General features: G+C 41.7%; 1 protein-coding gene and 1 long non-coding RNA gene across 2 annotated transcripts in view; one reads left to right on the forward strand and one right to left on the reverse strand.

Annotated features, from left to right (window-relative positions):
* Nucleotides 1–2214: 2214 nt before the first annotated feature.
* Nucleotides 2215–8341, reverse strand: LOC114208116 (uncharacterized). Its single transcript, XR_003608972.2, has 3 exons — nt 8083–8341; nt 4142–4228; nt 2215–2524 (listed from the first exon to the last, which is right to left on the reverse strand). It is a non-coding gene; the product is annotated as an uncharacterized LOC114208116 (long non-coding RNA).
* A 150-nt stretch (nt 8342–8491) lies between these two features.
* SLC16A1 (solute carrier family 16 member 1) overlaps nt 8492–20429 on the forward strand; it is a 43388-nt gene continuing 31450 nt past the window's right edge. Inside the window, exon 1 of the mRNA XM_028102009.2 lies at nt 8492–8660. The gene's annotated coding sequence lies outside the window, so the exon portion shown is untranslated. The remainder of the gene's footprint in view (nt 8661–20429) is intronic.

The following is a 20429-nucleotide window of genomic DNA, read 5'->3' on the forward strand; positions in this document are numbered from 1 at the left end:
CCCTCTCCCTGCTGCTCCGCCTGCTTGTGCTGTCTCTGTCAAATAAATAAATAAATAAATCTTAAAAAAAAAAAGAAGAAGGCTTCCAGATTAACTTTTCATTGGAAACAGGAGCAAAAACCCCTGTTTTTCTAGCCTGTCTGGGCCTGATAGAACATGAGATGAAGGCAGTGTATGTAGTTCTCAACTTGGATGGCTACCCTGATGAGTGTTACCTGTTTGCAATTTATGTCTTTGTGCCTCTCACTAACTTCCTGTGGCATTTAACTTTTCAATTCTGGTTCCCACTGCTGTGGCTAAGGCGAGTATACATAAAATGACATGAGATGTGTGTGCATGGTGGGGATGAGGGAGTGGTAAAAACGATGACTTCCTCAGAATAGCGTATTCTGAGCTTGGTGAGATTTACTCTACTTCTGGCCCTGAGGTACTGAGTAGACTAGCAGTCCTGGAGGTTGGTAGCATAGTACAAAGGGTATTCCCCTACTACAAGATTTTCCAGTTTCTTTCCTGCTACCAGATTGGAGGTGGTGAACAGGGGAAGGTATATTTGTAAACCTAGAAGACCTAAAGAGGGCCCTGCCAAAGCAGGATAGAGTTAAAGCCCTCAGTCTGAGACCATGAGTTTGAAGACACGAGAGAGAAAAGAACTTGTCTATAAGCAGTTAGCTTGGAATCGGAAGCTGAAGGCTGTCCATTTCAAAGGATGTAGTGGGCCGTTTCAGTCACTGTGGCCATGATGACCAAAATGGAACCATGGGCCTGAGATGAGAAAATTGTGGAATTTTGAGGAAGTTGTCAGGAGGTCCACTGGGTCTCTTAAATGTGAATCCTGATCTGCCAAAGGTGACATTAAAAGGAGAATCTCCATAGAGGGAGGAGACTGCCAAATGTTGTTGCTAAGCTCTTGTTCTGACATTAAACTTTCCCTTGGGCATGTTACACAAATTATCACCAACACCATGAGGAAGACTGGGGGGATGCGTTAGCACTTCCCTTTCGGCTTGCTCTTTTTTTTTTTTTTAAGATTTTATTATTTTGAGAGAGAGAGAATGGGTGCCCGAGATGGGGGGGGAGGGGCAAAGGGAGAGAATCTTTAAGCAGACTCCACGCTCAGTGCTGAGGCCCACGTAGGGCTGGATCTCACAACCCTGAGATCATGACCTGAGATGAAACCAAGAGTCAGATGCCTAACCAACTGAGCCACCCAGGTACCCTCCCTTTTTGCCTGCTTCTTAAATAGCACAGCAGAGCCCGAGCTGGAACCAGGTGCTGCAATATGTATTTCCCTCCCCTCCCTAACTGCCTGTCCATTCCTCATTTTCTAACCCCCACACAATTTTCTGTCACTGTTGTTTTCTCCTTTATGCTGATTAAAAATAAAGTATTAGTTTAAAGAATTCTATTTTCTTTTGTATTACTGAATAATGTATGATGTAGAAATGTCAAGCAAACATGTACTGTAGTTAGTGCCATAAAGGGAAGGGCTTCATGAAGCACATTTGAAACATCTGAACTCTGAGGCCTAGAAGGGTACTTTCACATACTGCTCCACTCCCTATTATCTTATACCAGGCTGATTAACTTTTCCTAGTCCTTGAAGACTTCCCAGTTTGAATCTGTGATTCAGATTAAACTTGACTAAAATTCAGGGATAAGCAGAGTAATGCACCAATAAACAGACTTACAAAACATGAGTATTTACCTTCCCTTTTGGGTCTCTAGGAAAGCCTTTTGGCCTGGCTCCTACTAGGCAACTCTGTGGCAAAGGCCATTTCCCTCATATCAGTAAGGAGGGCCCTCAACATTTTTTAACTCCTCTAAGTTCAAACCCTGAAAAGGTAAATCCACAAGTGCCCCTTCTACCTGTTCTATGTTCCAAGTTTTTTTTGTGTGTGTGAGGACCTTCTTCCTCTATGATTGGTTGATAATGAGAATGTCTTATTTAAGGAAACCATTCCACCCTACTCAAAGGGGGGTATAACCTTATTCTATGGCCGTAAAAATAATCCTATCAGAGTACAACAGGCATAACATCTGAACTAATGGTTTGTATAAAAGGTAAGCTGGGGGGAGGGAGGAGGCTTCCCTCTTATTAATACACAGCTCAAAAGTGGGGTTGGTAGCCCCTGGACCTCACTTGGGTACAGACGACATAAGATATTGTACGGCACGGGCCCTGTGGCAGATTGACGGTTCTCAGAAGTCACCACAGACTGAGTTCATGCTTTATTTCAGCCTCTCATGTTCACCAGTGCAGCAGCCTCAAGGTCCAGTTAGAACACCCAGGTCTGGCTACCCAGGCAAGGGGATACATAAAGCTAGTCATTATGCCCTAAGAGGCCTCCTTCATTGCATGCACCACTCTTCTGAGTCACATCAGGCTTGAGGTACAGCTGTTCTGGAGTTCCAACTGCTTGTTGCTGCTGCTGAGTAGGGGCTGAAAGGTCCATGTTCTCAGAAAGATCTCCCAGCATGGAATATGGGCGCCAGGACACGCAGAACTTCCCAGAATACAGGTGATCTTAAAATGAAGTTTAAGAAACAGGTCTCAATACCTCCACCCCCAACTTGGTGCCTAGAAGTGCCTTATGAATACAAGAAGTGAGCACAACTATCCCAAATTCAGATAAGCAGGGAGTAGTTCCCTGTAGTGCATTTTTTGGTTTCCAAGGCAGATTTCGTGGCCAACAGCTTTTGTCAGGGTTGTTCAGCCCTACGAGGGATATAAGGAAACTAGAACAGGATTTTCCTAAGTCAAAATGGCCTTCAAACTCTAGGGAGTGATCTCCTACGGTATTAATAGTTATAAATGACAACTTCTGCTCATGTATTTTTGGCGAGATCGAAATGATGAATACTTCCTGATGGTTCCAGAAAATACTGATTATGCGACCTTAAGCAAGTTACTTAACCTTTTGTATCTGTGTCTGTCTGTAAACTGGGGATTATAGCAGTACTTAGTTCATAGCATTTTTATGAGTAGTACATGAGTTAATATGTGTAAAGTGCGTAGATCCATGCCTAACATATAGTAAGCACTCCCTAAATCCTAGCTATCATCAATTTATCATTATTATTTCCAATCTCCACCCCATCTGCCTAGAATACTAAAGATGGGAAAGAAGGGAGGGAAGGAGGGAGAAAAAGTAAAAGGAAGGAAGGAGCTTTGGGTTAGCCAGGAAGTTAGACAGGTCTGGCAAATATGTAGAACCATGCCTAGAAGGAATGTTTGCCAGGAAAGACCCTAATTAATGATACAGGTTAAAAAGAGCAGACACCAAAACTGTCTCTGTGCTGGCAGAAATAAGAAGCAGGACACAAGCTTTATCAGACCAGGAATGAAGTGAGCGTATGGGAACTGTACTGCCATATACAAACAGAGAGCCTCAGGCAGTTTGGTTGAAACAAACTGAATGAGAGGCTAAACAGGTCAAAAGGAATACCCTTGGTACTTGTTACCAAGGTATATAACAACACATATGTATTGTTTTCTGACCTTTAAAGTCTTTAAATCTTTTAAAACTTTGAAGTCTTTAAGCATTAGCGCGAGTTTATCATAATTTTTTAGGTCCCCCCCCCAAGTTTGGGGTTTAATCTCAATTTCAGACAATTATTAAAAAACAATATAAATATCCCTCACTATCAAAGCCATTGCAAATATTAAAAAACACAGTAAACAATTAGTACACGTATAATTACAATTAGTACACGTGTAATTACAATTAGTACATGTGTGCTAGTAAATGTAGGACAGTATGATTCCTTGAAAAACACATATTTATTCACAAAAAAATTCTCAAAGACTCAAAGAAGTAGAAAAGCAAATATTTGGCCATCAAAACTACTAAACACACAAAAATTCAGTAGTTGGATATAATCATTTTTGACTAATCTGTCACGTTGAGGAAATTTTTATTGAGAGTAGTTTTGTTTTCTACCAAATTGCTGAGGCACTCTTCATATGTGGCAGTTTGTTTTGACTGTTTTAACCAAATCATCTCTTGCCAGCAGAGAGCCAAAGAGGCCAACTGATTAGGATGCCAAACTGCAGGCTGGTGAGATAAGGGAAGGGTCAAAACAGAGTGAGAAGTGCCAAGGAAAAATGGGGAGAGCTCAGGGCAATGCTTGAAACACATACATCTCACCAACAGAGTCAGTCTTCCTTCAACGGGTAGCAAATTCATCTTAGATCCAGACTTGGCCCTTAGGATGCAGCAAGACCACACTGATATATAACATAAAATTAGAGATGTTCTGAATGAAAGAGTTCTCTATTATTATTTTTAAAGATATTACTTTTTTAAAAAGATTATTTCTTTGAGAGAGAGAGCGCATGCACCCACACAAGCAGGAGAGGGAGGGAGAATCTCAAGCAGATTCCATGCTGAGCGCAGAGCCCGACACAGGGCTTGATCTCATGGCCAGAGCCAAAACCAAGAGTCGGACGCTTAACTGACTGCACCACCCAGGCACCCCAGGACTTTATTTTTAAGTAATCTCTACGCCCAACATGAGGCCCAAACTCACAACCCAGAGATCAATAGTCATACATTCCACCAACTGAGCCAGCCAGGTGCCCCAAGAGTTCTCTAAAGAATGTTTTTTAGCATTGACATTATCTTCTTTATGCTAGGTATTTGCTTAGCAGACTTTTTTTCATACATTGTACAAAAGCAAATTTCAAATTTCATTTTCCATATTCCCCTTTGACTTCTTATAAATTGTAAGTAGGGAAGTATTCTTAATCAATAAACTATTACTGTGTTTTTTAAAAAACCCCTTCCTGCTTTGTTTGGTGTTAGTGAAATGAGGATAATAGCATCTTCCACCACAGAAATGATGGAATAATTAAGGGAATGTAAGTGAAGTATTTGAATTCCAGAGAAAATACACTCTAACTTTATTATTTTCCTTTTCTAGATAAATGGGTAACTTACTCAGCTTAAATAGTAACTAATTGTTATGAATTTTCAAACTTGTTGCATTTGCATTTCTCATCCCAATACTAATTTCTGAGGTTAAAACTCCTACCTTAAAATCTTCAGAAATTTTGCTCACTTAACAAGCTTGCCAACAGCAGATTACCCATGCATCATCCAGTCTATCAGCCTTTAAAACAGGAAAGTGAATTTGGGGAATTCCATGCTAAAGCCGGAAGCCACTAAAGAACATCACGCCTTTTCTGGTTTTGATGTAATGATTTTGAAAGACTCCATGATGAAATGCTTTTATGTTTTTGGTTTTTTTTTAGATTTTATTTATTTATTTGACAGTGAAAGAGGGAACACAAGAAGGGGGGAGTAGGAGAGGGAGAAGCAGGCTTCCCACGGAGCAGGGAGCCCGATCCCAGGATCCTGGGATGACCTGAGCCGAAGGCAGACGTTCAACTGACTGAGCCACCTAGGCGCCCCTAAAATGCTTTTATCCTAAAAACCGCACTTAGGGAGTGCCTGGGTGGCTCAGTCTGCTGAGCGACCAACTCTTGATTTTGCCTCAGGTCATGATCTCAGTGTCCTGGGATCCAGCCTGTGTCCCTCATCACAGAGCCAGCTTGTCCCTTTCCCTCTGTTCCTCCACTTCTCACCCTTGCTGGCACCTGCGCTCTTTCTCTTTCCCAAAAGATAAATAAATAAATAAAATCTTAAGGAAAATAAAAGACAGCCTTTCAAAAAAACAAACAAATCCCGAACAAAACAAAACAAAAAAAACCCCCACAACTTGGTACCGTAGAAGAACCTAGAGGCTGGAGATCTGGTTCTTCTGGTCATGCCATTTATTAGATGAATAGCCTTAGAAAAGTTAGCTTCTCTGGGCCTTAATTTCTATTCTGCAAAACCGCCTCTCAGCTCTAAATTTCTGATCCTGTGCTTACTAGTTTATTTCTTCAGTGTCTCATGGATTAATCAGGAAGAAATCTAGAGAAAAGCAAGAATTTTACCTGCATCATTTCATCAGTTTTGCCAGCTCACCCATCCTATTTCTACTTTTAAGCTGAGAACCTTTCCCTTGCTTGTGATCTTTCCCTCTTATGCACTTTATGAACAAATTATAATATTAATCACAAACACTTGTAGAGTGCTTTCCAAGTTTTATCAACCCCTTCTGCAAATACTCTTATTTGATTACCACAACACCTCAGGCTGCTATGTATTATCTTCAGTTTACCTGGCTGGCCCAGAAGAGTTCACTGAATTGTCCAAAGTAACACAGATAATAAGTTATGGGAACAAGCCTTCTGATTCCAAAGTCTATACCCTTATCACAACACTACAGTTCCTGCTAGGAGCAGATCCTGATTTTGTGGAGCCTGAGGTGTATACAATTTTGGTGGACATTTTCAAGAAAAGGAATACAAAATTACAATAAAGCACTAACATGATTCTGTGAACACATTGTTAGGGCCCCTCTCAGGGCCCTGGAAGGGGTCTATTCAAGTGCTTTTAGAATTAATCTTTAGGATTCAGTCTCATGGTTTTTCATGGTTATACGATTATTTAATGCTCACTATATGCCAGACTCTTAAGTAAAATACTATTTTTATTATCATAAAAACCCTATGAGGTAGGTACTATCCCTGTTTTACAGAGCAGAGAATGAGGCTTGGAGAGTAAAATAATTTGCCTAGGGATAGAGAGCTTGTAAGTGCAAAGTAACAAAATTGGAACTGAGACCTGGCTCCTGGGTTGGTATTATAAACCTACCCCACTCTGTTCCTACATAAGCCTTCTTTTCGGGTTTCCTGGGAGTCAACTTATTCTACCACTTCCCACTACATTCTACAGTTCTGGACCTGATAAGCTCATGTCTGAACCAGTCCTGTTTTTCTCCCTAACTCAGTTCTCCTACCATCTACCATGAATGTTGCTGCTACCACCCTAACAATCCTAAAGCCCTGCAGTTCTAAATCCTGGCCACTGGGGTGGCCTGAATTGCCTTAATTCTCTGCATTTATCAAGTGAAAAGCAGTTACTGCTCATATGCGGTGCTGGGCCATAGATTATGTACTGTCTTCTGAGGTGTTGAACTATAACTGAAAACTTCCTTTGTGTGAAACAGAGGCAGAGTGGGTGAAGGGAAAGTAACATTTACATCTCAGAACCTGATCCCTCAAGCCCCCACTCCTAAAACTTAGTTCTTCATTTGCAAGACAAAACCTTAAGGCCAACCTCACAAGGCTGTGAGAATTAAGGGGAGAGAGGGCAGGGTTGGGGACAACAGCAAGTGGTCATCAAATATTGGTTGATTTCTTCTGCCTGACTCAACCCTCCAAAGAACTTGTAAACTCATTGAAGGTAGGGGCCTTCATACATTTTTGGCATCTTCCAAAAGCTAACAAAGAGACACCTCATGATTATTCAAGCTGATCACTTAAAATGATACACTTCCAGTGTCTGGACTTGCTCAAGAATTTACAATGGCTCTTAGAACAAAATCAGGCTCTGGAGTCTGACTTTGGATGTTGGTCACTTACTCTGTGACCTCTGGAAAGCTACTTAACCTCTCTGAGCCTCAAGCCCCTTATTTGTAAAATGTTAATAATAGTTACCTACCTCAGAAGGTTATGAGGATAATTCAGGTGAACTGCTAAGTATATAATCAGTCCCTCAGAACTGCTAGCTCTAATTATATCCTGTCGCGAACATTCAGTGTCCAGAAAAACTTGGCCTCTGCACTCTCGTTTCTCCATGTTTCCAACATACACACCTCCCTAGGGACCAGTCTCACCACCCTCTGACCTGCTCTTCTTTCCCGACTTCTGTGTTTAACACTCAGCATTCATCAAATGCCACAGGGGAGGCTCTGTATTAAGAAAGTTCCATCACTTCTCTCATCAAAAGTGCCCAGGAGGTTGGTTCTACTACTGTTGCCATTTTAGAGAACAGGAAACAGGCCCCGAGGGTTTGAGTGACTTCCCCGAGTTCACCGAACTCTGCGGAGGCCACAGCCCGAGCGCTCTCACCGCCCGCCCCTTAGGCCTCTTCCCGGGCCCGAGGTGGCTCCACATCCATTCACACCCTGCCCAGTCCCTCCTCTTCCAGTCGCTTTCCTGCTCCTCCGCGCGCCCGTCGCCCCCCACACCTGAGTCAGGCCCCCGGGGGTACGCCCCATTCGTCCTTGGCGGCTTTTCCCTTTTCTCTGCCAGAGACTGAGGGGGAGGCCGGCGCCGATGTCCCGCACGCGTGTAGGTCACCGCGAACTCCTTGGACTGGGGACCAGAGGGGCGAGCTCCGCAGAGGAACACAGCAGCCCTGTGGCAAGCGCATAGCGGGGGCGCGGAGCGCGGGTCGTGCCGGGCCGCCGGTCACGTGGCGGGGAGGGGGCGCCGGCGCGCGTCAGAGCGCGGGCGGGCGCGCGCGCCTGAGAGCGTGTGGAGGCGCGAGTCGCGGTTCGGGCGTATGTATGGGGGGGGGAGGGGGCGGCGGCCGGGAGGGCCGACTCCGCCCCCTGTGCGCATGCTCCGGCCCCCGGAGGATTATAAGGCAGCCCCGCGGGCCCGGCCCGACAAAGTGCTGGCGAGCTGCGACGTGACCTCCCGGCCGCGTGTGTGCCCGAGAGAGCGAACGAGGTAGCTGGCGAAGGACGCGACCTGGACCCTGGGCCCTGCGGGACTCCAGTCGTGTCACGTACACGCTTGGCGGCGCGAACAGCGCATAACGGTTAGTTGGGTAACGGCCGGCGGCGGCGCTGGGCGCGGACCCCGCGGTGCCCCTGCCGCCCTGGCGGGTGGGAGGGAGCCTCGGGGGGGGGGGCGCAGACCTGGGTCTCGGGGGAGGGAGGCGGCCTGGTAGGGCCGTCGTGGCGGCGGGCAGCCGCTTAGCCCCGGAGCGCGGCGTTGGGGAAGGAGACCTTGAGGCGATGGGGACAGCGCCTCGCCCCGCCGAGCTGCGGCCCCATAGTCAGGTGCGGGCCACCGGCCTGGCGGGGGAGTTGGGTTTGGGTGCCGGTGACCTTGGGCAAGTAGCTTTTCCCGTAGCGTTCAGGAGTCTCCTCAAGAGATGCTTTTGATTTGGAAAAGGGACGACGTGGGGCTGGTTCACGGGGTGCCTCCCGGCTCTCCTGGCCGCGTTCTGCTCCGAGGAAAGGACTCGGGCGGGAGTTATTTTGGACTCGTGGCATGCCCGCCCCAACCTCGGCCAGCCAATCCTTGCCCCACCTGGTGACTTGCGAGAGTGGTTTGGGGAGCCGCAGTCCCCGCAGCCAGGACGTGACTGCAAGGTTCGAGGGGACTTTGCGGAGGGAACAGGGCAGCTGGCCGACTCCGGGACTGGTGCTGACGGGGACTCTTTGTCATTCAACCTGTGGCTGCGGAACATCGACTGCAGCGCCCTCGCGCTCCTGGTCTTGAAGGCGGCCCTGTGGGGAGGAATCTGAAGGATAGCGTTACACTTGGTCAGATGCACTCGTTTTGTTCCAAGTACATCCTTTTTTTCCACGTGCATTTTAAGCATTTCATGTCTTTGTCACGACTGATTTGGTGTGACAAGCAGTGGCCCAAACTACTTTGTAATTATTTTCGACCAAGAAACAAACGGATTTCTACTTGAGCCGGGTTTCCAGCGTTTGTTTACGAACTAGGCGCCTGATAGCAGTAGAATGTTTACAGAGCTACTCTTTACCATAACTAGTTTTGAAATGTTTTTTTTTTTCAAAAGTTATTCCGGTTTCGAAATAAAATGCGTACACGTCAGTGCCCTGATAAAACAAATGTGGGTTTAGTAACTAGTGGAGTGTCGTGATAGGGTGAACTCTGAATTGTGTGAGAGTTTGGAAGAGTATGACTAAGAATTAGGCATTAATAAACAATGTCAGTGTCGTTTACCAGAACTATGAGTGAGTTAGAGACTATGTATCTTCAGCTTTTTAGTTTGGTGTTAAGTAGTACCCATAAGTCCAAGTCTTATGCCCTGGAGTACAACTTTGCCTTCAAATTGCCATAGAAAATATCAGGAATTCATGACATCTAGCCTTTAATATAGATAATGGGTAAGTATTATTTAAAAGTTTAACATACTTGAGTAATTTAGGGTTTAGATAAATGCTGTTCTTTAATCATATTGCAGTGATTCTTGTTAAATATGCAAGTTAATGGTCTGGAAAGCATTTTGTGAGATTTTTATAGCTGAATAGGTTTAAAGGTTTGGTTGTAAGCTTAACATAATAGGCTATAACATCCCTAAACAGATAAAAAAAGGATTAAAAAGGTCATAGGATGAAACCATTTGATAGTGTTTCAATAGTTTACATGTTTTTTTATCTTCTAATATTAATGCATATAATATAAACCCTGGAAAAGATCTTAATGACCAGCTAGTCAGATTCCCTTATTTTACAGATTAGGAAATTGAAGTTGGAGTAAGTTAAGTGACTTAACACCTTAGGTGTGAAAACTGGTTGATGTTTTTGTGGGAATTAATGTGTCTTTTGACTCCCATTTAATCAGATTGGCACTCTTGAGCTTTCTGTAAAATTGTTAATATGGATATAAATTTATACTAAAATAGATATTTTGAGTAACTGTTTCCCAGTTTATGTCCTTCATTCCCATTGTGTTTTCAATCCACTTTATAATGCATTACTGTATATAGGATTTAGGTCCCTGTAAATGCCTATATGGCCAATCTGTTTTTGTTGCAGATGAAGACTAGGAAGATGGAACTTGGATGTGAGAAAAACAGACCAGAGAGTTGTGAATATTTTTGTATTCAGCAATTTGTTATTAGCTATTAGGCACTATGAGAGACTTAGGATTCGGCAATGAACAATGATTCTGGCCCTATCCCTCCTGGAGTTTGTAGTTTAACTGGAGAGCAGATAGACAGGTAACAGTGATTACCACAAGTACTCTTTATAAACAAATATTGAGTGTTATGATAGAGGAAGTACAGGTTCCTGTGGAACGAAATAGTGTATTCTCTACTTAGGAGAAGATACCAAACAACCTAGTATAGAAGCAATCTGGGTACACCTCTCTGAGGAATGCTACTTAACTTTTTAGACTTGAAGGTTAGGAGCTAACTAGGCCAGGAAGTGGTGGTGGAAAGAGCATTCCAGCCATGAATGCTGAAGCTACAGTCAGAGTACAGGGTACATTGGAAAAACTGCAAGAATTTACCAAAGCTAAAGCATAAGAGGGAGAAGGGAAATTAGGGAGAGAAGGAAGTTGGAGAGGTAGATAATATCAGATAACGGAAGGCCTTATAAGTCATTTTAAAGAATTAGGGAAAGGACTAGGTTAAAAATTTGAGGAAGCACTCCTGCCTTGAAGCTAATCAGGCGATTTAAGGGTTTGTTTGTTTGTTTTTTATAGATTTTATATTTGACAGAGAGAGAGAGACAGCGAGAGGGAACACAAACGGGGAGTGGGAGAGGGAGAAGCAGGCTTCCCGCCAAGCGGGGAGCCTGATGTGGGGCTCGATCCCAGGACCCTGGGGTCCTGACCTGAGCCAAAGGCAGACACTTAACGACTGAGCCACCCAGGCGCCCCGGTTTAAGGGTTTTAAGTGGAGTTGAGGATCATATTTTGCATTTTAGGAACCTCACTTTGCATACAATGTGGAGAAAAGGCTGAAGGAAGGCTGTTGGGAGTGTGTGAAACCACAGTGATGGACACTAGTGGTAGGAGGGAAGAGGGGGGGAAAACACAGGATTCAGTGGCGGACCAGATGTGGGAAACTGGGGCAGCCAGAGTTAACAGTATCTCCGAGGTTTCTAGCTTGAGCAAATATGATTTTGTGGGTTTATCAGATGGTATTTGTCTCCATTTAACCAGTGGGGGCAATTAAGACATTGTATGACTAGCCCAGGGCTGCTCAGGTTGTAAGTCTGGGAAATAAAACAAATCCATTCCTGTCCTCTTTGTAGTTCTATTGGTGTGATTGATAGTGATTTTTTTTTATTTATTCCCCTCTAAACAAACTATTATCGAAAAATTTCAAACACAATTGAGAGCGAGTGTTTCATCTATACCCTTTTCTACTCCCCCACAGCTACTACTGGATTATTCTGAAGCAAGTTATATGTGTATAATTACTCTGTCTATGAATATTTCAGTATATCTCTAAAAGATATTATTCAAAAAATCATAACCACATACTATTATCTCACCTGTCAAAATGAACATAACCAAATAACCAGGCAGTATTCAAATTTTCCTCAGTTGGCATTTTTTTGTTTTTTAAGTAAGCTCTACACCCATCGTGGGGCTTGAGCTCAAGACCCCGAGATCAAGAGTCACATGCTCTATTGACTGAGCCAGCCAGGCGTCGTATCCCTCAGCTTTTTCTTTTTAATTTTTTAAGATCTATATATTTACTTGAGAGAGCGAAAGCATGATTTGGAGGAACAGAGGGAGAACTCAGGCAGACTCCATGCTGAGTACAGACGGAGCCTGATGTGGCACTCTATCTTACTACCCTGTTATGGAGACCTGGGCCAAAACCAAGAGCTGGATGCTCAACCGACTGTGCCACCCAGGCACTACCCCCCCCCCCAAGTTGCTTTTAAATAATTGGTTTGTTTGATTTGGGATCCAAACACAGTCACATATTACATTTGGTTGATAGATCTTTTAATCTACAGTTTCCCCCTTTCTCATTCCTCATAATTTATTTGCTGAAGGAACCAGGTTATTTTTCCTGAAGTTTCCCTCATTCTGGATTTTGTTGAATATATCCCTCTGGAATAGTTTTAACATGTTTTAGTTCAACATGTCCCTTGATCCTGTAAGTTGGTAGCTAGGTTGAAGACTTCAAGCATGCTTAGATCAGTTCAGGTTTGATTTCTGAGGGTAGGGACAGTGTGGGGGAGAGGACAAGTATAATTCCTAGGTGATGACGTATATTTCCATCAGGAGGCCTATGTTTGGTTATCACTGACTCTGCTGTATTAATGGCATCGTTCCATTTTCTCATTAGTGGTTTGCAAATAGCCTTTAATTCTCTAACATTCCTTTTGTTTTGTTTTGTTTTTTAAAATTTATTTAGAGCACCTGCGTGGCTCAGTCTTTTTAAGTGTCTGCCTTCGGCTCAGATCATGATCCCAAGGTCCTGGGATCAAGTCCCGCGTCGAGCTCTCTGCTCAGCGGGGAGCCTGCTTCTCCCTCTGCTTGCTGCTACCCCTGCTGTGTTCTCTCTCTCTCTCTCTAATAAAATCTTTAAGAGAGAAAGATTTTATTTATTTATTTGAGAGAGAGTGCGGGGAGGAGCAGAGGGAGAGGGAGAAGCAATCTCCACACTGAGCAGGGAGCCCGATGTGTGACTTGATCCCAGGACCCTGGGATCATAACCTGAGCCAAAGGCAGGCGCTTAACTGACTGAGCCACCCAGGCGTCTCTTAACATTCCTTCATAATTGATTAACTAGAATACCTCTATAGAGAGAAGTAGGGTTTTTTCCCCCCCCAGTTTTATTTTGAGATATAATCGACATCACTGTGTAAGTTTAAGTTATACAGCATAATGGCTTGACTAGTATATATTGTGAAATGATTGCCACAATAAGTTTAGTTAGCATCCATCACCAGCTCATTAGATAAAGAGCAAAAAAATTTTTTTTCCTTCTGAAGAGGACTCAGAATTTACTCTTTTAACCTTCATATATATCATATACAGTGTTAACTATAGTCATCATGTTGTACCTCACATCGCTAGTACTTATCTTATAATTAGAAGTTTGTACCTTTTGACCACCTTCTTCTAAGTGGTTTTTGAATAGAAAGAGCAAGTTAAAGTTTGTGTGTTTTAATACAATGTCATATATGATTGAGATACTATCTTTTTGAGAAATGTATTTAAATGTATCAAGGTACATCCTCTTTAAAAGCCAGTATTTTGTTAAAATGTTTTAAGCACTTGATATTAACATTTCAAATGGTTTTTTAGTATTTGGAATATTTAGAATTTCTATTCCTACATTGATACGGTTTCTTTTGGTCTTCTCTGCTCTTTTCTGAAGAGCTTATTTGTTCCCATACCTTTTGGGGAATTTCTGGTAGAATCACTACCAAATCTAAATCTCAGGCTGTAACCAGAATACAGATTTTATTATTTTTTTTTTTAAGATTTTATTTACTTATTCATGAGAGACAGAGAGAGAGGCAGAGGGAGAAGCAGGCTTCCCCGCCTAGCAGGGAGCCTGATGCGGGACTCGATCCCAGGACGCTGGGATCATGACCTGAGCTGAAGGCAGACACTTAACCATCTGAGCCACCCAGGCGCCCCAGAATACAGATTTTAAATTCCTTAAGTACAGAGATTGATTACTATTATCAGTGATGTGCTTTTCTAATTATCTCTTGGGCATTTCAAACTTCAAATGTTGCCTAAGGTTCATTATTTCTGCCTGTTTTCAACTTCCCTTCATCCCCAAACCTTGTCTTTTCTTCTGACTACATTCTTTCAAGCAGTTAGGCTTAAAACCTCTGAGTCAGTCATCTAAATACTTCCCTAGTGGGCCCCCTGCCCTCCCAAATGCAATTATGTGCCAAACGCTTCTCTTCTTTGTTATATCTCGTGTCCATTCTCTCCCCCCAACCCCACCCCACTTTTCATTTTATCATTACTCCCTAGTTTCAGCTGTTGCCATGATTGTTGCAGTGGTGGCTTTGTACCATCATTGCCATTCACCCTTTTCCAATCTGTTCTATAATGTGCTACCAGTTCTGATCATGTCATTTCTCTAATCAAAATCTTCTAATGGCTTTCTAGTGCCTACCAAATTTAGTATTTGTCTGGATAGATTTTAGTCTTCAATATATGACTCCAGGTTACCCTTCTGAGTTGTATGTTATTCTTTAACTTGCACTGACAAACTGAAATTTTTCTCCGCGCTTTTTTCCCTGTAATTTTTTTTTTCTCTTTTCCTGGTCCTAGGATCCATTTTATAATGGATCTGTGTGCCAAGATTAGTATAGTTGAGATGTTTGAGCCCTCATATCCTATAAAGAAGTGATAAAACAGTAATAATGATCTTAAGGAAATGGTGATTTCTCTTCTGGGATCACAGTACACACAATCACAGCACGAGCTCACATCTACCAGCAGGGAGACTTGGCTGCAAGGGCTAAGCTCTTGAGTACAACTGACCATTTATGCAGAAGAAGCAGGATCCAGCTCTGTTGGTTGTCCATACTATTCCATTACTACTCACAGCTCATAATACTGTTTAATCTAATTTGATTACAATGACTTAGCCTTCATATAAAAGAAATTACTCAAAATGTACAAGCATTGTAAGCTGCATATTTATTTGATCATTTGTTGAAAAATATTTCTTCCCTTTGCTTTGCTCTTACTATGTAAATCACCAAAGATTATTGAGTGAATGAAAGCTTGATAATGCTGCTCTAGTGTGTTAAACTGTTTTGGATAGTAAAGGGGCTTTTTTTTTTTTAATTAAGTTTTTATTTTAAATCTAATACATTTAACATACAGTGTTACGTTAGTTTCAGAAATACAGTATAGTGATTGAACAATTCTGTACATTACTCAGTGTTCATCATGGTAAGTGTACTTCTAACAAAGCTTTTTAAAATTGCCTTATATAGTTTTGAGACTCAAAGCTTTTACTTGATTAACTTTCTCTTCTATTCCCCTGTCAGGGGTTTTTAACCTGTGATCTGCAGATTGGTCTTCCATGGTGGATGGAATTCAGGGAGTCTCTGAACTTGCTGGAGAAAAAAAAAATACATCTTTTCATTAACTTCTACATAAAATTTAGATTTATTTCAACTATGAATGTAGGCAACAAACCATAAGTAGTTTTAGCAGTACCTGTGACTTTGTTATCAATAGAAATCACATATTTTCATATAATATGGTGGTTGCAGCCATCTTGAAATTATTTAAATTCATCATTACTTCAAAATTACTGTGGTTATTAGACCTACTACTAGATCTTATCTGATTTGTTTTTAAAAGCACATATCAATTAAAAATATATTTTGACAATTATGTTTGTATTTCATGCATTTAAAAACATAATTCTGACAAGAATAATGACAGGTTTTACCAAACTCTCAAAGGAATCTGTGGCACCAAAGAGGCTAAGAACTTCTGCTCTTAACTCCTCCTAACTCTTACATGTCTGTTCTGATACAAGAATGGTTAGCCAGAAGCTATGATGAAATGTAGCATACAAATCATGGTGTCACAGGTTTATGTAAATTATTTGGTCATTGACTTTTGTGTACTAAATCATAAATTTTGATCTCACAAATAATGGGGAACAAAATGCTTGTGTGTATTTTCTAAGGTCTAGTGAGATGATTTCTATAAAATTGGGTGGAATAATTTTCCTTTGTATTCAGGAAGTATAGGTTTATGTAACTTTAAATTACATTTCCAAAATTCTGTCTCTTTTAATTTTTAAAAAATTTAAAAATTTTTAAGTAATCTCTACACCCAACATGGGGCTTGAACTCACAACCCCAAGACCAAGAGTTGCACGGTCCACTGCCTGAGCTAGCCATGTGCCCCCCAAATTCTCTTAAATGCCATAAGTTAAATGGAATAGGGGGTGTCTTTATTGACTTGGGACTTTCCTGCCCTCTTTTGGATATATCAGCAAAGGTGCTTCATATCTTATCTTCACAAGTTTACTCTATTAGATGCAGGATTTTATTTTGCTCAGCTAAGCGAATCCCTAATGGTGTCAGTGGAATTCAGGTTTGAAATACCTCCTCTGGAGATTAGAAATACACATCCTTGGGGTGCCTGGCTGGCTCTTTCAGAAGAGTGTGCGAGTCTTGATCATGCGTGAATTTGAGTCCCATGTTGGGTGTAGAGATTACTTAAATAAAAATGAAAGAGGGGCGCCTGGGTGGCTCAGTCGTTCAGCGTCTGCCTTCGGCTCAGGTCATGATCTCAGGGTCCTGGGATGGCGCCCCAAATCGGGCTCCCTGCTCAGCGGGAAGCCTGCTTCTCCCTCTCCCACTCCCCCTGCTTGTGTTCCCTCTCTCACTGTGTCTCTCTCTGTCAAATAAATAAAATCTTAAAAAAAAAAGACATCCTTTTTTTTTTAAGATTTTATTTATTTATTTTGAGAAGGAGTGTGAGAGAGAGAGAGCACGAGGGGAGGGGCAGAGGGAGAGGGAGAAGCAGGCTCCCCGCTGAGCAGGGAGCCTGACACGGGACTCAATCCCAGTACTCTGGGTTCATAACCTGAGCTGAAGGCAGACACTTAACCGACTGAGCTCCCCAGGTGCCCAAGACACATGCTTTCTATTGTGATTGTGTAATGATGTTGTTTGTATTTACTCTGTCACCTAGAATACTACTTGATGGAGTTAGTAGAGGGAGAACGAATGGTTTAACAATTACTGTAGTTTCCAGGAAAATAAAACACTCATTTGAAATTGTATATTTCTAATAAAGGAACTGATAATTATCTTAAAAGACAGTATAGTATTGTCAACAATTAAGGCTATTTAAGTTTGTTTATTTTTAAGATTTTATTTATTTGTCAGAGAGAGAGAGAGACAAGCAGGGGGAGTGGCAGGCAGAGGGAGAAGCAGGCTCAAGGAGCAGGGAGCCTGATGTAGGACTTGAACCCAGGACCCCGGGATCATGACCTAAGCCCAAGGCAGATGCCTAACCATCTGAGCCACCCAGGAGGTTAAATTTTTCAAAAGTAGTAAGAATAGTCTCTGTCCTTAATTCATGATCTAAAAGCACACACCTAAACTAATTAGGGAAGTAGTTACTTTTTTTTTTTTTTTAAAGATTTTTATTTATTTATTTGACAGAGAGAGACACAGTGAGAGAGGGAACACAAGCAGGGGGAGTGGGAGAGGGAGAAGCAGGCTTCCCGCAGAGCAGGGAGCCTGATGCAGGGCTCGATCCCAGGACCCTGGGATTATGACCTGAGCCGAAGGCAGACGCTTAACGACTGAGCCACCCAGGGGCCCCAGGAAATAGTTACTTAAAAAGAGAGAAGTAGACATACAGTTTAGTGTCTTAGAGTTTTCAGAACACTACCTAAGAAGCGCTAAGATGTCATGGAGGAAATTAACTCCATGTGGCATGATGTATTCAGAAAAACAATAAAGATATTGGTGGGCTAGAGTAGATTTTTAGTATTAGATAAAATTAGAATTATGGAAATTGTCAGTAAATGAAAATTTCATTTTTATAAATTACTAAATGCTTTTATTACATCAATATGTGAATTTGGAATAAAACTATACTATCTTTTTGCCTTTGTTTCTGATATGGTCTTTAAGGTCTCCTAAAGCAGTGGTGCCTCTTGAATTGTCCTTTTCTTCCTAAGGAATCATGCAGTTGACTTTCTCTTCCCTTTGCTCATTCACAACTGAGATTTTTTTTTTTTTTAAAGATTTTATTTATTTAAGAGACAGAGCGAGAGAGCACAAGCAAGGGGAGCAGCGGAGGGAAGGGGGAGAAGCAGGCTCCCCGCCGGGCAGGGAGCCCAATGCGGGGCTCCATCACAGGACCTTGGGATCATGACCTGGGCCGAACAAAGGCAGACACTTAACCGGCTGAGCCACCAAGGTGCCCCTCATAACTGAGATTAACTGAAGTGTGATTCCATCATGAATTCTAAATACATACTTCAAAAGTCCCTTACTTTTCCCTCCTCTACTTCCAACTCTTCCATAGTAGCATTACCAGAATATCTCTTCTTTTTCCCTTTCCTTCTTTCCTCTCTGGTTTATGAGATAAAAAGGCCTCAATCTTTGCTAATAAGTGTGATAAGTGCTAATGATACAACAGTATGAAGGAAAAGGAAACTTGTAAGTATACATTTTAATTGTGACTGATATAATAAAGAATTGGTTCTATGAACTATGCTTAAAGCTTTGAAATATCCGTAGAAGTTTTTTTCCAATTTCTGGACATCCTCATCTGCCTCCTTATCCCTGCAAATAAGTCCCACTATTAAAGAGAACGAAACTAACTTGATTTCATGGGTTTTGTCTTAGTTTATTATACTGTTATTTCCTAATATATATTAAAACATACATTAATTTCTTTGTGGCGTGACTTTAAGGGGTAGCCTAGGTAGCTAACCATAGTGAAGTGGGAAAGTTCTCTGAAGTTAGGGGCTTGCAGTTTACCACTTCATTTGACTAGGTGTCCAACTTTGGCCCAGGAATCTTAATGCTCAGCCCTGAGTAACCCACAGACCTGTAATGGTGAAGGAGTTACCTGTTATTTAACTCATCTAATGTTAAATAAGCCATGAACTTTAAATGTAAAAAAAAATGAAGATTCAGTTATTGTCTGTCTTAAACCTTACTATAAAGTAGAAAGCCACGATTCAGAAATAATACTATAGATCTGGACACATCCCGAAAAATATTTCTGATACTAAATGGAAAAAGCAGGCTATAAAGCAGCATGAAATATAACCCCATGTTTATATTACATATATGCTTATGTATCACTATCCTAGAAGTTTAAGAGAATCTTCATCAAAATGTGAATAAGTGATATGAGGATGGCATGCAGTTGGGTGTGTGGGGGAATAGGAGGGAGGGAGAGAGAGAAAATCCTCAAGCAGACTCCCTGCTGAGTGCAAAGCCCGATGTGGGGCTTGATCCCTGAGATCGTGACCTGAGCTGAAACCAAGAGTCAGCTGCTTAACAGACTGAGCCACCCAGGTGCCCCCGGGCAGACTTTATTTTCTATTTATATCGGTATATCCTCTAATTTCTCTATAATGAGTATGTATAACTTGTCATCTTTTATTACTTTGCTACTTTGTGTTTTTTTATTATAAAGTAATGTATTATATATATATAATTATAAAGTAATGTTGGTTGGAACAAATCAAACAACACAGTATATGGAAAGAGGATTATTATCTACCCCTCACAACCTCCAACCAGTATAAAGTTTCAGATACATTACCTTTTTTTTTCTTTCTTCCCTAGAATCTAAACTCCCTGAGGGCAGGGACCATGTCTGTTTAGTTTACTGCTTTCGCTCCAAGCACTCAAATTTTATTAAATGAATGGAAAAAAGGTTGGTGTATAACCTGGTATAATTTCTTAAAATGATTATATAGTCCTATTATGTTTAAGTTTAAAAACCTGAATTGCAAAAACATTCATGAAATTTAGGACGTTGATAATTGATCCTCTTTGGGATCATAACACTAAAATCCTGCTTTTGTATGAATCTTTATTAACAAGGTATGCCCCTTCATTTGCATGAATAGAAACTAACCCTTGTTCTTTGGGATTGTAGTGTTTATAAAGAAAGTTACACCACAGTTTGTGCTTGGGTAGTGGAAAGGAAGGGTGCAATACCCAAGGAATGCAGTATGGCTCTTAGGAAGTTGTTAAATACAAGAATAAAGAATTAATCTGCTACTATAAGACTATTACTGGGGGCACCTGGGTGGCTCAGTCATTTAAGCAGCTGCCTGTTGGTTTTGGCTCAGGTCATGGTCTTAGGATCCTGA

Source organism: Eumetopias jubatus, unplaced genomic scaffold (genome assembly GCF_037043125.1).
Source record: "Eumetopias jubatus isolate StellerSeaLion01/CBP00866 unplaced genomic scaffold, mEumJub1_p1.0 scaffold_4, whole genome shotgun sequence".
In the NCBI taxonomy this organism is placed as follows: Eukaryota; Metazoa; Chordata; class Mammalia; order Carnivora; family Otariidae; genus Eumetopias; species Eumetopias jubatus.